This window comes from Nansenia antarctica (assembly GCF_963989245.1).
Source record: "Nansenia antarctica genome assembly, chromosome: 9".
In the NCBI taxonomy this organism is placed as follows: Eukaryota; Metazoa; Chordata; class Actinopteri; order Argentiniformes; family Microstomatidae; genus Nansenia; species Nansenia antarctica.
The window spans coordinates 41,190,840-41,206,682 of record NC_137679.1 but is presented as its reverse complement, the minus strand read 5'-3'; the positions used below and the strand labels follow the sequence as shown (position 1 = coordinate 41,206,682).

At 48.6% G+C, this 15,843-nt stretch overlaps 1 protein-coding gene across 1 annotated transcript in view; it reads left to right on the top strand.

The window, feature by feature from the left end:
- LOC308165644 (glypican-6-like) overlaps positions 1 to 15,843 on the top strand; it is a gene marked incomplete at both ends in the record, with an annotated part of 143,407 nt that overhangs the window by 119,774 nt on the left and 7,790 nt on the right. The window lies entirely within an intron of this gene.

Genomic DNA, 15,843 nt, shown 5'->3' with positions numbered 1-15,843 from the left:
TGTGTGTGTATCGTCCTTGAATTAGAGTTCTACACAACGAACGCATCAATGTGTCAGGATGTAAAAATAAAAAAAAAGGGGCAAATTAACGCCACGTCTTTTGCTGATCTAATTATACAATTTTTCTCCATTTCACACTAAACAGATCATTACACTAGTCTCTCTGTCATCACCCGCCGTTGTGTATCACTTCTCCAGTAAGTGGCAATTCACGGTTAGATGTTTTCACTTTTCACTGGTTTACAAACACGAAACGTTGATGGATGAGGATGCGATTGGCAGGGGGTAGAGGAGAGGAGGGGAAGAGGAGGGAGAGGAGGGGAAGAGGAGGAAGAGGAGAGGAGAGGAGAGGTAGAGGAGGGGAAGAGGAGGAGAGGAAGAGGAAGAGGAGGAGGGGGAGAGGGAGAGGAAGAGGAGAGGAAGAGGAAGAGGAGGAGAGGGAGAGGAGAGCGCCGCTCGCTAATAGAAAGCAAAACTCTCTACGTCTCAGTGTCACGCAGCCTCGGCCCGGCCGTAGCCAACTGCCAGTTTTGAAATCGTTCTAGAACCCAGGGACATTCCGTATTCCGTGGGACGGTTTAAGTTACAGCTTAATGGAGTCGGAGCATTTCAGACGCTCCGCTCGCCTCTATTCTGGCTCTCTCCCCGAAGCCACGACGCTACTTCCTGTCTGGCCCAGTGGGCAGAGTAAACCCAGGCTCAGTCAGTCAGAATGGAGGCTAACTCACGCTACTGGGCACGTCCAGCTAATGTCTCTGTTACAATAACAACCACTGTGGCGTGAGAGAGACGGTAGAATGGTTGTTGTTGTTGAGGTATTTCTTTCATCTTTTTTACAACGTGGCTGGCGAGGGAAGGAAGGTAGAAGCACTTTGACTGTAATTTCTCGGGCCAAAGGAGCTTTACTGTTGTGGAGCTTTTTACCCTGGCGAGGAGGAGGAGGGGCAAGAGGAAGAGGAGGAGGAGGAAGAGGAGCAGGAGGGGGAAGAGGAAGAGGAAGAGGAAGAGGAAGAGGAAGAGGAGGAGGAGGGGGGAGAGGGAAGGTAGAAGGTAGAAGCACTTTGACTGTAATTTCTTGGGCCAAAGGAGCTTTACTGTTGTGGAGCTTTTTACCCCGGCATAGTTTTACTCTGTTACGGCGCTAAGTGGAGATTCACATGGAGAGATTAGAGGGATGCAGGTTAATAGTTAAGTGGAGATTCACATGGAGAGATGAGAGGGATGCAGGTTAATAGAACACCAGGGGAGCACCAGGGGAGGCTGGTGGAGGTAGAACACCAGGGGAGGCTGGGGGAGGTAGAACACCAGGGGAGGCTGGTGGAGGTAGAACACCAGGGGAGGCTGGTGGAGGTAGAACACCAGGGGAGGCTGGTGGAGGTAGAACACCAGGGGAGGCTGGTGGAGGTAGAACACCAGGGGAGGCTGGGGGAGGTAGAACACCAGGGGAGGCTGGGGGAGGTAGAACACCAGGGGGGGCTGGTGGAGGTAGAACACCAGGGGAGGCTGGTGGAGGTAGAACACCAGGGGAGGCTGGGGGAGGTAGAACACCAGGGGAGGCTGGGGGAGGTAGAACACCAGGGGAGGCTGGGGGAGGTAGAACACCAGGGGAGGCTGGGGGGAGGTAGAACACCAGGGGAGGCTGGGGGGAGGTAGAACACCAGGGGAGGCTGGGGGAGGTAGAACACCAGGAGAGGCTGGGGGAGGTAGAACACTAGGGGAGGCTGGAGGAGGTAGAACACCAGGAGAGGCTGGGGGAGGTAGAACACCAGGGGAGGCTGGGGGAGGTAGAACGCTGGGGGAGGTAGAACACCAGGGGGAGGCTGGGGGAGGTAGAACACCAGGGGTGGCTGGGGGAGGTAGAACACCAGGGGAGGCTGGGGGAGGTAGAACACCAGGGGGAGGCTGGTGGAGGTAGAACACCAGGGGTGGCTCGGGGAGGTAGAACACCAGGGGAGGCTGGGGGAGGTAGAACACCAGGGGAGGCTGGTGGAGGTAGAACACCAGGGGAGGCTGGTGGAGGTAGAACACCAGGGGGAGGCTGGGGGAGGTAGAACACCAGGGGGAGGCTGGGGGAGGTAGAACACCAGGGGAGGCTGGGGGAGGTAGAACACCAGGGGGAGGCTGGGGGAGGTAGAACACCAGGGGAGGCTGGTGGAGGTAGAACACCAGGGGAGGCTGGCGGAGGTAGACATCGGAGGACGGGCACACACGTGTTTGTTACCCATCATGCATTACCATGAGCCCCGTCCTCCGATGTCTACCTCCACCAGCCTCCCCTGATGTAGGAGGCCATAGAAGAAGAAGAAGAAGAAGAAGAAGAAAAAAGTAGAACCGTTGTTTTCCTCATGAATAACCATAGGAGCTGCTGTGTTGCTAACGGTTACAGAGTTCAGTGCGTTCCATTAGCAGATCCATTACGTTTAATTCCTACGATGGCAAAGCTTTTATTACACAGTGGCAAAGGTGTTGTTATGTGAAGTGGGGAGACTGTACAGCCAGGGTGGTTATTCAGAACAGCTGGGTAAATGAACGTGTTACAACTGAACTTTGCTCGGCTGCCCTCAGACAGGCGGTTCAGGACCATGTCCGCAAGGACAAATAGACTGAAGCTCCGCTTCTACCCTAGGGCCATTCAGGCCCTGAACACAGCAAAGACCTAGGTTCTAGGCCCTGGACAATCTAGACAATTTGATGGCAGCTACTAGATTGTAATCAAGTGCAATACTGAAACACAACTGTGTAGATTTCAAACCTGCAAACTGCGACACTTTAAATGAATGTGCAATAATACGATGTGCAATATGACAACCCTCGGGTACATAAGGTTCAGAGATGTTAGGATATTTATAGCATAGCATAGAGTACAGCACAGTGTTTTATTTGTATAGTATAGTATAGTGGATAGTGTATATAGCCTTTATTTATGTAAACCAGCTCTTTTTCCCTTCTTATTTTTAGTATTTTTTTCCTAGCACCAGGGGAGCCCCCCCTCCCAAATTTCGTTGTATGGTACCTGTACTATATCAATGACAATAAAGACCATTAATTCATTCATTCATTCATTCAACTGTCCTGCTCCCCCTGTGGTCGTGTGGGCCTGAGAGCCTGAGGCTGGTGTTACATCCTAATGCTTCCCCCTCTCCTCCTCCTCAGATACGTCAGGGCCAGAGGCTGGTGTTGCATCCTAATGCTTCCCCCTCTCCTCCTCCTCAGATACGTCAGGGCCAGAGGCTGGTGTTGCAGCCTAATGCTTCCCCCTCGCCTCCTCTTCAGATACGTCAGGGCCAGAGGCTGGTGTTGCATCCTAATGCTTCCCCCTCGCCTCCTCTTCAGATACGTCAGGGCCAGAGGCTGGTGTTGCATCCTAATGCTTCCCCCTCTCCTCCTCCTCAGATACGTCAGGGCCAGAGGCTGGTGTTGCATCCTAATGCTTCCCCCTCGCCTCCTCTTCAGATACGTCAGGGCCAGAGGCTGGTGTTGCATCCTAATGCTTCCCCCTCGCCTCCTCTTCAGATACGTCAGGGCCAGAGGCTGGTGTTGCATCCTAATGCTTCCCCCTCTCCTCCTCCTCAGATACGTCAGGGCCAGAGGCTGGTGTTGCATCCTAATGCTTCCCCCTCATCAGCGTCACATCTGCATAACCTCCTCAGCGTCCTCGGGAGGCAGCAGCAGCTTACCTCCATCCATGTCTTCCTCTCGCTCATCCCTTCATTCATCCTCCTGCCAACCAACTCAGTGGTGCTCCTCCTCCCCTCTCTCCTCCTCCTCCTCCTCCTCCCCTCTCTCCTCCTCCCCTCTCTCCTCCTCCCCTCTCTCCCCCTTTGGAGATGCACCCATATCCTCTTCTTCAACTCCTCCCTCTCTCTCTCTCTCTCTCTCTCTCTCTCTCTCTCTCTCTCTCTCTCTCTTTCTCTCCTCCCTCTCTCTCTCTCTCCCCCTCCCTCCCTCCTAGGGAACAGGTCACCCCTCTCTCTCTCCTCTCTCTCTCCTCCCTCTCTGCTCCATAATCTCCTCGACTTTCGATCTTGTTCAATCATTCATCTCCTCCTCCGAGGCAAACTCTCAACTTGCCCCCGTTCACCCCCCACCTACACACTTACACACACACTGTATACACACACACACACTCACACACTGTATACACACACTCACACACTGTACACACACACACACACACACACACACACACTGTACACACACACACACACACACACACACACACACACACTGTATAATATACACACGCACACACATACCTATACACACACACACACACTGTATACATACACACACACTGTATACACACACTGTGTACACACACACAAACTGCATCGTAGGTGCTTTTCAGAGGGACATGCGGGCGGTGGTGTTGTTGCGCTGGGCCAGATGAGAGTTGTGTGGAGTGTGAAACACTGTTGATAATCTGCAGAGACGCTGAGGAGAACAGGGATGCCGTCCTGTCTCATCCAATAGGGAGTGATCTTCTCATCCAATAGGGAGTGATCTTCTCATCCAATAGGGAGTGATCCTCTCATCCAATAGGGAGTGATCTTCTCATCCAATAGGGAGTGATCCTCTCATACAATAGGGAGTGATTCTCTCATCCAATAGGGAGTGATCCTCTCATCCAATAGGGAGTGATCTTCTCATCCAATAGGGAGTGATCTTCTCATCCAATAGGGAGTGATCTTCTCATCCAATAAGGAGTGATCCTCTCATCCAATAGGGAGTGATCCTCTCATCCAATAAGGAGTGATCCTCTCATCTAATAGGGAGTGATCCTCTCATCCAATAGGGAGTGATCTTCTCATCCAATAGGGAGTGATCTTCTCATCATCCGTGTCAGTGAGAGACTCTGACATGTCCACAGTCTGTTGTTGGTTGGGGAATCAGAGCGATATCTCATAGATCCCCTGTGGATAGCCTCTATACTTCTACTGAAGGATACATAGAGATTTAATAGATTTATAGAACATTTAGAGGATGTACAGTATAGTATTCAGGGCTCGACATTAAGGCTTGTCTGCTTGTCCGGGACAAGTACATTTTATGTTCGGACAAGTGGACAAGTCAAAACAAAGAGAAAAATAAATCAATCAATATGTATTAATATCCGCAAAAAAATTATTCCTCCTTCAGTTGTCCGCAAAATGTCATCGGATGAAACACCAGCACCATTGCCGGTCTTCTGCCAACGTAGCTGCCTTGTCAATGTAGCTGCCATGTCAATGTAGCTGCCTTGTCAATGTAGCTGCCTTGTCAATGTATGCTGCCTTGTCAATGTCTGCAGCCTTGTCAATGTAGCTGCCTTGTCAATGTTTGCTGCCTTGTCAATGTATGCCGCCTTGTCATTATCTGCTGCCTTGTCAATGTATGCTGCCTTGTCAATGTCTGCTGCCTTGTCAATGTACGCTGCCTTGTCAATGTACACTGCCTTGTCAATGTACGCTGCCTTGTCAATGTACACTGCCTTGTCAATGTAGCTGCCTTGTCAATGTACACTGCCTTGTCAATGTACGCTGCCTTGTCAATGTGCGCTGCCTTGTCAATATACGCTGCCTTGTCAATGTATGCTGCCTTGTCAATGTATGCTGCCTTGTCAATGTCTGCTGCCTTGTCAATGTCTGCTGCCTTGTCAATGTAGCTGCCTTGTCAATGTACGCTGCCTTGTCAATGTATGCTGCCTTGTCAATGTAGCTGCCTTGTCAATGTACGCTGCCTTGTCAATGTAGCTGCCTTGTCAATGTCTGCTGCCTTGTCAATGTACGCTGCCTTGTCAATGTACACTGCCTTGTCAATGTACGCTGCCTTGTCAATGTACGCTGCCTTGTCAATATACGCTGCCTTGTCAATGTATGCTGCCTTGTCAATGTATGCTGCCTTGTCAATGTCTGCTGCCTTGTCAATGTAGCTGCCTTGTCAATGTACGCTGCCTTGTCAATGTATGCTGCCTTGTCAATGTAGCTGCCTTGTCAATGTACGCTGCCTTGTCAATGTACGCTGCCTTGTCAATGTATGCTGCCTTGTCAATGTACGCTGCCTTGTCAATGTACGCTGCCTTGTCAATGTATGCTGCCTTGTCAATGTACGCTGCCTTGTCAATGTCTGCTGCCTTGTCAATGTATGCTGCCTTGTCAATGTCTGCTGCCTTGTCAATGTATGCTGCCTTGTCAATGTATGCTGCCTTGTCAATGTACGCTGCCTTGTCAATGTACGCTGCCTTGTCAATGTCTGCTGCCTTGTCAATTAGGGCTGCACGATTTGGGGAAAAAATCGAATTGCGATTATTTGGACAGATATCGCGATTGCGATTAATTTGCGATTAATTTATTTTTAAATAGCAAAAAAAAAAAAAAAAAAAAAAAGGGACTTTTTGTAAAGTGTGGCCATATCTCCGGCTAGGAAGGTCGTATCAACGTGCAGTTTGTTTGTACGTCTTCAGGGGACTTAGAGGCTCCCTCCTCTAGCACCCCCACAGCCCGAGCTACATTGGGTTGCTTTAAAGTTGGGTTGCTTTAAAATCAAGCTTCAGATTAAAACATGTGATGGAGCATTACTAACCTGACTCAGGTGGTTTGTTTCACACAACCATCTAGGAAAGCTTAATTGGAAGCTGTTTGGAAAAGGGCAGGTACTTTCAAAAAATACTTGGCAGGTGATTGGATGAATCTATCTATCACCTATTTTCAGAGAGCATTACCACATGATACCATCAAACTATTAACTGCTCTAATTCTAATGCAAGGATGAGAACTTAAAAGATATGAATTGGGACAACATATTTATTTATGTTTTTTTTAAACAGCAACACCATTTTGTTTCTCTCAACAAGTGTCTTTTTTTTACGTTCATTGACGTTGACGTTCATTGACGTTGAATCCGACGCGCTGTATGACGTATCCCATACGGGTAGTGGTGTTTCTCAACCCTCTCCTCGGGGCGCCCCAGCCGCTCCACATATTTGATCTGTTCCACCACCAGCACACCTGATTCAACTAATCAAGTCCAAAGCAATTATGATTTGGACTTGATTAGTTGAATCAGGTGTGCTGGTGGTGGAACAGATCAAATATGTGGAGCGGCTGGGGCGCCCCGAGGAGAGGGTTGAGAAACACATAGTGAGTTGGACTTGTGATCGGAAGGGTGTGAGTTCAAATCCCGCCTGAAACCACACCACTACTAGTGTGCCCTTGAGTAAGGCACTTAGCCCTCAGTTACTCCAGGGGGAATGTCCCTGTAATTCGTATTTGTAAATCGCTTTGGATTAAAAAAGAGTCTGCTAAATGGCAAAAAAAAAAAAAAAAAAAAAAAAAAATCGCAGGCAAATCGCAGGCTTTGCGATTAGCTAATCGCGACATTTCAAATCGCGATTTCGATTTAAAATCGATTAATCGTGCAGCCCTATTGTCAATGTCTGCTGCCTTGTCAATGTATGCTGCCTTGTCAATGTCTGCTGCCTTGTCAATGTATGCTGCCTTGTCAATGTATGCTGCCTTGTCAATGTACGCTGCCTTGTCAATGTACGCTGCCTTGTCAATGTCTGCTGCCTTGTCAATGTAGCTGCCTTGTCAATGTAGCTGCCTTGTCAATGTAGCTGCCTTGTCAATGTATGCTGCCTGGGGGTAGTGGTGGTTGAGTAAGGCACTTAGCCCTCAGTTACTCCAGGGGGAATGTCCCTGTAATTCGTAAATGTAAGTCGCTTTGGATTAAAAGCGTCTTCCAAATGGCAAAAATAAAAAAATAAATTAAAAATTAATTGTCAATGTAACTGCCTTGTCAATGTATGCTGCCATGTCAATGTTGCTGCCTTGTCAATGTCTGCTGCCTTGTCAATGTAGCTGCCTTGTCAATGTAGCTGCCTTGTCAAACAATATGTCCGCTGAGTAGGGGAGCGCGGCATTGTGCATTTGTGACCATTTTCCCCATCAGCGGGTAAACTGTCACACTACGTCGGGCATGTTGTCACATTATCAACAAATAAGAACACAACTAATTAATTGTGAATATTGATTAGAATTTCAAAACCAAATTCAACTTCATTTAAATAACAAAAAATGTAAATCATGCCTAGAGAATCTGGCAAATCATGCCTTTGAATCAAAACATGAATGCTGGCATGACCCCTTTACTTTAAACTTGAAATCGAACGTACTCTGGCGTGCACATAGATCCACAGTAATTGTTATTCCAACACACGTGTCGTCATATTTGGACAAGTAACTTGAGCTCTCGAACAAGTAAAAGATAAGTTCACTTGTCCGAAGGACAAGTTCCTGAAAAAGCTTAATGTCAAGCCCAGAGTAATGCTTTGTTGAAGGTGTTTTGTCGTTGCAAAATGTGTCTGGCATCTGTGATATCTGTGTGTGTATGGAATATAGAGGAGGACAGTGAGTTTATGTAATATACACTCCCCGGACACTTTATTAGGAACACCTGCATGACTCCATGGACCCAACCTGCCTTGTGTCAGCAGTCCAAGCTGGTGGAGGTGGTGTGATGGTGGGGAATGTGCTTTGAGTTGCATTTCATGTACAAAAGGCGCTATATAAATAAAGCTTTACTTACTTACTTAACTAATGTTGTCTTGGCACACTTTGGGCCCGTTAATACCAATCAATCACCGCTTGAATGCCACAGCCTGTTTGAGTATTGTTGCTGGTGTTCCTAATAAAGTGTCCTACGGTGAGTGTGTAACAGGCTGGTGATGTATATTAACGGTACACTGGTTCTATTCTCTGGTCTGCTATTGTCCAGACTCAGGAAGTCAATGCTCACAGTGCAGAGACAGTCTCTCAGTCTCCCAGATTCTTTCCTCAGCAGCACTTTCTTGAAGCTCAAAGCACCGAGGTCCTTCTTAATCTAATGATCACAGGCTAGGACTGTTTCATTACCTGCTGCTACACTCACAGGCTAGGACTGTTTCATTACCTGCTGCTCCACTGGTCCTGGACAGGTTCTATCACAGGCTAGGACTGTTTCATTACCTGCTGCTACACTGGTCCTGGACAGGTTCTATCACAGGCTAGGACTGTTTCATTACCTGCTGCTACACTGGTCCTGGACAGGTTCTATTTCACACCTTCAGAAGGTAGAACAGATGAATCACCTCAGACTCTCTAAGTCTCTCAGTTATGATACGACTTCAGTTCTGTAGATTAACACTGGGGAGAAGGCATCAAGACTTGCACTCTCCCTCCCTCCCTCTCTTTATCTCTCTCCCCCCTCTCTCTATATGTCTCTCCCTCCCTCTCTCTTTATCTCTCTCCTCTCTTTATCTCTCTCCCCCCCTCTCTCTAAATGTCTCTCTCGCTCTCTCTTTTTATTCCTCTCACTCTATCTCTCTCCTCTCTCTATCGCTTTCCCCCCTCTCTCTATAATGTCTCTCTCTCTCCCTCTATATCTCCCTTTAATCCCTCTCTCTCTTTTTCTCTCTCCTCTCTCTTTATCTCTCTCCTCCCCCCTCTCTCTCTCCCTCCCATCTCTCTCTCTCTCCCTTTCCTCCCCCCTCTTTCCTCCCCTCCCCCACCTCTCTCTCCTCCCCCCTCCCTCCCCTCTCCCGTCTCTCCCCCTCTCCCCTCTCTCTCTCTCTCCTCCCCCCTCCCTCTCCTCCTCCCTCTCTCTCTGATGCTCTTTTCAACTCTCCACGCTGTCAGTTATCTCCTAGTGTGTTGAGCAGCAGGCGGAGGCCTGCCTGACATGACAGAGGAGGGTGAGGAGGGTGAGGAGGATGAGGAGGGAGAGGAGGGTGAGGAGGGTGAGGAGGGTGAGGAGGGAGAACAGCCCAGATGAGACACACTGGCTGGCGTCTCCACAGCTCCCCAGAGCAGCGCCGGGCCCTCTGGTGTTGTGGTGTTGAAACTGGCAACGTGATGGAAATGACTTGTGTTGTGAAGTTCGAATAGAGAGACGAATCATCTATTTATCTGGACCCAGGTCTGCCACACGGGAGACCAAAGTATCGACCGTTAGGCCAAGAGCTGTGTGTGTGTGTGTGTGTGTGTGTGTGTGTGTGTGTGTGTGTGAGTGCGTGCGATGTTGATAATCTTGTAAATTCTATTGAGGACCAGACACCGCTGTACCTCAGTAACTAAGATGGAGAACTCAATCTTTTTATTTTTGTTTTTTGATGCTTCACTGATCTTCCAATGTCAGCACAGCTTCAGGGCTCATTAGACTGATGTGTCTGATGCGTGTGTGTGTGTGTGTGTCTCTGATGTGTGTGTGTGTGTGTGTGTGTGTGTGACAGGTCCTAGTAATCTGAGTGTGTCCCATGTTGCTTCCTGTGGTGATCACATTACAGCTGCTGGCAGCTCACACACACACACACACACACACACATCAGAGACACACACACACACATGTGTGTGTGTGTGTGTGTGTGTGTGTGTGTGTGTGTGTGTGTGTGAGACGGCAGTAACTGGTCTAGCGTAAGCCAGGTCACCTTTACCTCGTGTCTAAAGATAGAGCTGACCCCAGACCTGCCTGACTAAAGATAGAGCTGGTCTCAGACCTGCCTGTCTAAAGATAGAGCTGGTCTCAGACCTGCCTGTCTAAAGATAGAGCTGGTCTCAGACCTGCCTGTCTAAAGATAGAGCTGGTCTCAGACCTGCCTGTCTAAAGATAGAGCTGGTCTCAGACCTGCCTGTCTAAAGATAGAGCTGGTCTCAGACCTGCCTGTCTAAAGATAGAGCTGGTCTCAGACCTGCCTGTCTAAAGATAGAGCTGGTCTCAGACCTGCCTGTCTAAAGATAGAGCTGGTCTCAGACCTGCCTGTCTAAAGATAGAGCTGGTCTCAGACCTGCCTGTCTAAAGATAGAGCTGGTCTCAGACCTGCCTGTCTAAAGATAGAGCTGGTCTCAGACCTGCCTGTCTAAAGATAGAGCTGGTCTCAGACCTGCCTGTCTAAAGATAGAGCTGACCCCAGACCTGCCTGTCTAAAGATAGAGCTGGTCTCAGACCTGCCTGTCTAAAGATAGAGCTGGTCTCAGACCTGCCTGTCTAAAGATAGAGCTGGTCTCAGACCTGCCTGTCTAAAGATAGAGCTGGTCTCAGACCTGCCTGTCTAAAGATAGAGCTGGTCATTAAGGCACCACGTCCCATAAGGCTTCCCGTCACTACTCTCCTCTATCCATGCCCAGCGCCATTTATTCCTTACTCCTCGTTCTAGTATAGCTGTGTCTTCGCCAGGTTTAAGAAACTTGGCTTCCATTTTAATAGACTCTTACTAAAGTTAGCGAGATAGCGGGCTGCTAAAAGCGAACGTCTCTACAAGCTAACATTACACTCATTCAAACTTCTTAAGGCCCGCCCCACTACTCTGCCTCCGATTGGCTAGAAGTCGTTGGTTGGCTTGAGCAATGTGATACCATTGGTAGGCAGAACTGTCTCTTTGCTGAAGATGACTCTTTAAATTACGATGTAAACAAATAGCATGTGATTTTTAATATTTTTTTTGCTCAAAATTCCCCCGTGCCGGAGAACTTTAAGCCCTGCACACACACACAGAGACACGACACACACACACACACACACACAGACACACACAGACTCTCACACACACACAGACACACGTACACACACACACACACACAGACACACACACACACACACACACACACACACACACAGACATACACACAGACATACACACAGAGACACGACACACACACACACACACACACTCACACACACGCGCAGTCACACACAGACATACACACAGAGACACGACACAGACACACACACAGTCTCTCACACACACACAGACACACGTTCAGACACACACGCACACACAGACTCACACACACACACACACACACACAAACACATGTGACTAAGTCATTTACATGTTTCTCCCCCCCGGCCGAGACGCCCAGCTGAGACCAGGATGTTCACTAAGGTGTCGATTAATAACCAGCCTGTTAGTTTATGGTGCTGCTCATTTAGCTGTGCTGCAAAGTGTGTGTGTGTGTGTGTGTGTGTGTGTGTGTGTGTGTGTGTGTGTCAGACGGGCGGAGCAGAGAGAAGAGACCCTGAGAAGCTCAGGCGGAGGTCGGCGTCACACTGGTAAACCCTCAGTCCAATTAGGCAGATCCAGACCCCCCCACACTGCACCTCATCTACATCAGCCTCACACAGAAACAAGCTGCAGTGAACCTGGATTCCCCTGAGAGGAACACAGAGGCAGAGAGGAAGAGGGGGGAGAGATTCGGAGAGAGAGATGGAGAGAGAGAGAGAATCAGCATTTCTTATATTCATCAGCATGTAAACTTGGACTTGCAAAGAGAGGGTGTGTGTGTGTGTGTGTGTGTGTGTGTGTGTGTGTGTGTGTGTGTGAGAGAGAGAGAGAGAGAGAGAGAGAGAGAGAGAGAGAGAGAGAGAGAGAGAGAGAGAGAGAGAGAGAGAGAGAGAGAGAGAGAGAGAGAGAGAGAGAGAGAGAGAGAGAGAGTGTGTGTGTGTGGCGGTGGGAGGAGGCGGGGTGGTACCATAGCAAGCTGTAGCTAATGAGGGACATTTGGGGCGACATTAACATTTGTGAGCTGAGGGGGGGAGGGGGGGCGCCCCCCCACCAACCACGCCTTCACGCTCTAACGGATCAGCAGACATTTGACATCACTTCCCAGAGTGAAGTCACCCAGGAGGGGCTGGGCTCCCCGAATGGGAAAGTCGGCTTTGTTTGAACAGGAAATCAGTAATGCCCCCCCTCCCTCAGACGTGCTGTGAGCTCGGAGCTGATGGATTAGGACAGAGGGAAAACTAAACTCAAGTTTGTTTGTCTGTTCAGAGTTTGGCTTCCAGTTGCTGGAGGTTCAAAGGACGATTGCTTTCTCTGTAACGCTTGTTTGGTTCTGGAGGTTTTTAAGTGTTAGACGTCAGAGTCGAGCATCAAATACTGCTTCCTTTTACAAACAGCACGGTATTTAGGTTTACAGTTTTGACATTTAGCAGCAACGCTTTTATCCAAAGCGACATCAATAATATACAAAGTGAGTTTGTCTACAGTCAAGTGAATCATCTATACGTCAGTCATCATGATAAGAAAAAATCTATGTTTGGACCAGATGCCCTTTGCAGTCACAATGCTAAAAGAAGGAAGGTACTTTTTTTATTTGTAATGATGAACAGTAGAGGATCAGAGGGGTGGTGGGAGTTGGTGAAGAGATCTTACGCTAGTTTACTATAGCTGCATCTCTCTATGTTAAAACCACCAGGCTGTTTAAACAGAAGAGCTTCTTCGTAAATAGCCTGTGGTTTATTATATCTATTATATTATACGCCAGTTAGCTTGGCTTTTATCCAAAGTGACTTACATTGCAGTGAGAGCACATGTTATACAGTACATATGGTCCCAGCGGGTATCGAACCCCCAACCTAAGTGTTGTTGGCACCATGCTCTACCAGCTGAGCCACAGAGGACCACAGCTGACGGTCTTCAAGTCGACCTGATGATCTTTAAGTCCGTGTCCATAAGTAATTCATCACTTCATAAATATCTCACATGCAGATAAGTACAGTTAGGAGCAGACAGGCTGTTAATATACCATAAAAATCAGGGACACTTATGCTGATGGTTTCATCATGCGTTCAGAAGGACCTCCCCTGGGCCTTACATCATTTATACAGCATCCTTCTGGTGCGTTGGGGGGAACAGGGCTCCCAAAGCGCTGACGATACCGAAATAGCATTTCTAATGGGCTTCTATGGGCTCACTAGAAGTTCATTACATTTCAGAGGTGGGCTCTATGTGAAAATGTGTCCAATTAGTTGGTCGAATGAACACAAAAATATCTCCCTATATGTAATATTTTTAAATTACAAAAAAGTGGTGGTGGTGAACTTCATTGTTCTTGCGTCTATAGAGTAGTTTGTGGTAAGTGCTGTTCTTGCAGTCCGGGGCGGTTTAGTTCATTATTTTTGTTATTGATCTCAGGGTGACGGATTAAAAGATTACGGCTGACAGCGGAGTGTGTGTTCAGATGTGTGTTATCCACCTCCTACCTTAGAGAGGTCCCTGTAGAGAGGCCGGGGGCTGGGGAGAGCAGTGCTACGATTAGCCTCACAGGGGGTGAGACCTGGGGGGAGGCTGGGGGAGGTAGAACACAAGGGGAGGCTGGGGGAGGTAGAACACCAGGGGAGGCTGGGGGAGGTAGACCAGGGGAGGCTGGGGGAGGTAGAACACCAGGGGAGGCTGGGGGAGGTAGAACACCAGGGGAGGCTGGCGGAGGTAGAACACCAGGGGAGGCTGGGGGAGGTAGACCAGGGGAGGCTGGGGGAGGTAGACCAGGGGAGGCTGATCAGAGGCGTGTCTTTGTGGAGGTCAGTCAGCCACGGTGTTGGATCATGTGGACGGGCCCCGCTGCAGGCCGGAGGTCAGCCAGCTGTGTTGTCAGTGTGATGACAGGATTACCACATCAGACGGCAGGGCAGCAGGTCCCCCGTACAAAGACCCCCCCCCCCCACAGAGATTGCAGAGACGACCTGGTGGTACAGGCTGACACCTGAGGCTCTCGCTCCCCAATTCCATCTCTCTCTGTCTCTCACTCTGTGTGTCTCTCTCTGTATCTTTCTCTGTGTCTCTCTGTCTGTCTGTCTGTCTATCTCTCTCTCTCTCTGTCTCTGTCTCTCTCTCTCTCTCTCGCTGTCTCTCACTCTGTCTGTCTCTCTGTGTCTCTCTCTGTATCTTTCTCTGTGTCTCTCTGTCTGTCTGTCTGTCTATCTCTCTCTCTCTCTCTCTCTCTCCCCCATGGGAGCAACTGAGACCCCCATATAATGGCTGAGGTTTGTAGTACCTCCACATCTCTCTCTCTCTCTCTCTCTCTCTCTCTCTCTCTCTCTCTCTCTCTCTCTCTCTCTCTCTCTCTCTCTCTCTCGTCCTGATCAAAAGCAAGCCAGCTCAAATATGCTTTTGAATGTCATAGATCCAGAAAGTAAAGTTGTGAAAGGCACATGTATCCTTTCGGGTACTTGTAGCTGCTTGTAACTGTAGCCATGCTTGAAAAGAAACTCCTCATGAAAGGTAGAATCAGATCAGTGTGTGTTGGCCTTTTTAGTTATTACTTTTTCATATTTCATAAATCCAAACCTTTGCAGATGCTGAGAATGCTGGGAGCTTGTGAAGTGAAGACGGAGCCTGTGATCTGGCTGCTGATGTTGTAGCAGCACAGCGCTGTTATGTTACTGTAGAAACCGCAGAACAATGATAATCTGTCTCTGATCTCCTCAGAGGCAGATCAGCACACTGTCGACTCCCACGGCTCAGCTGATAAGCATCAAGCTGTTTGTCGTCTGCAGGGCTCTGCATTGGAAAGCAGCTTTACATCAATTTAAATCAAGCCAAGATTACAGTTTTGCTTATCCTGTTACAGTAGGTGTAGTTAGTGACAGTTATCCTTACATGTATGATTTGCTCCCTCAATATATTGGCATATCTCTTATTATTGGAACTTAACAGTTGTAACAGCAGTAACAGCAACTGAAGCAGTTGTTTGTAGAGTTACGTAATCATGAATTGTTGGAGAAAAAACGACTTTTCCTGTTGAAACCGTGCCTGTAGCATTGGTAGTAGTCATGTACAGCAACTCTAGCCCAAAATGTGGCAAAAAACATATATATATATATATATTTTAGTGAGCATAGAGGTTAGAGAGGCCGGCCAACAATCGATAGGTCGCTGGTTCAATCCCCACCCCAGGAGGGAGCTGGATGTCAGCTGGTGACTGGAGGGTTGATTGGCATCACATCTAAGCTGCCTACCACTGCCGCTGTGCCCTTGAGCAAGGCACTTAACCCCTAACTGCTCCAGGGGCGACGAACTACAGCTGACCATGTGCTCTGAGCTCCCTGTGC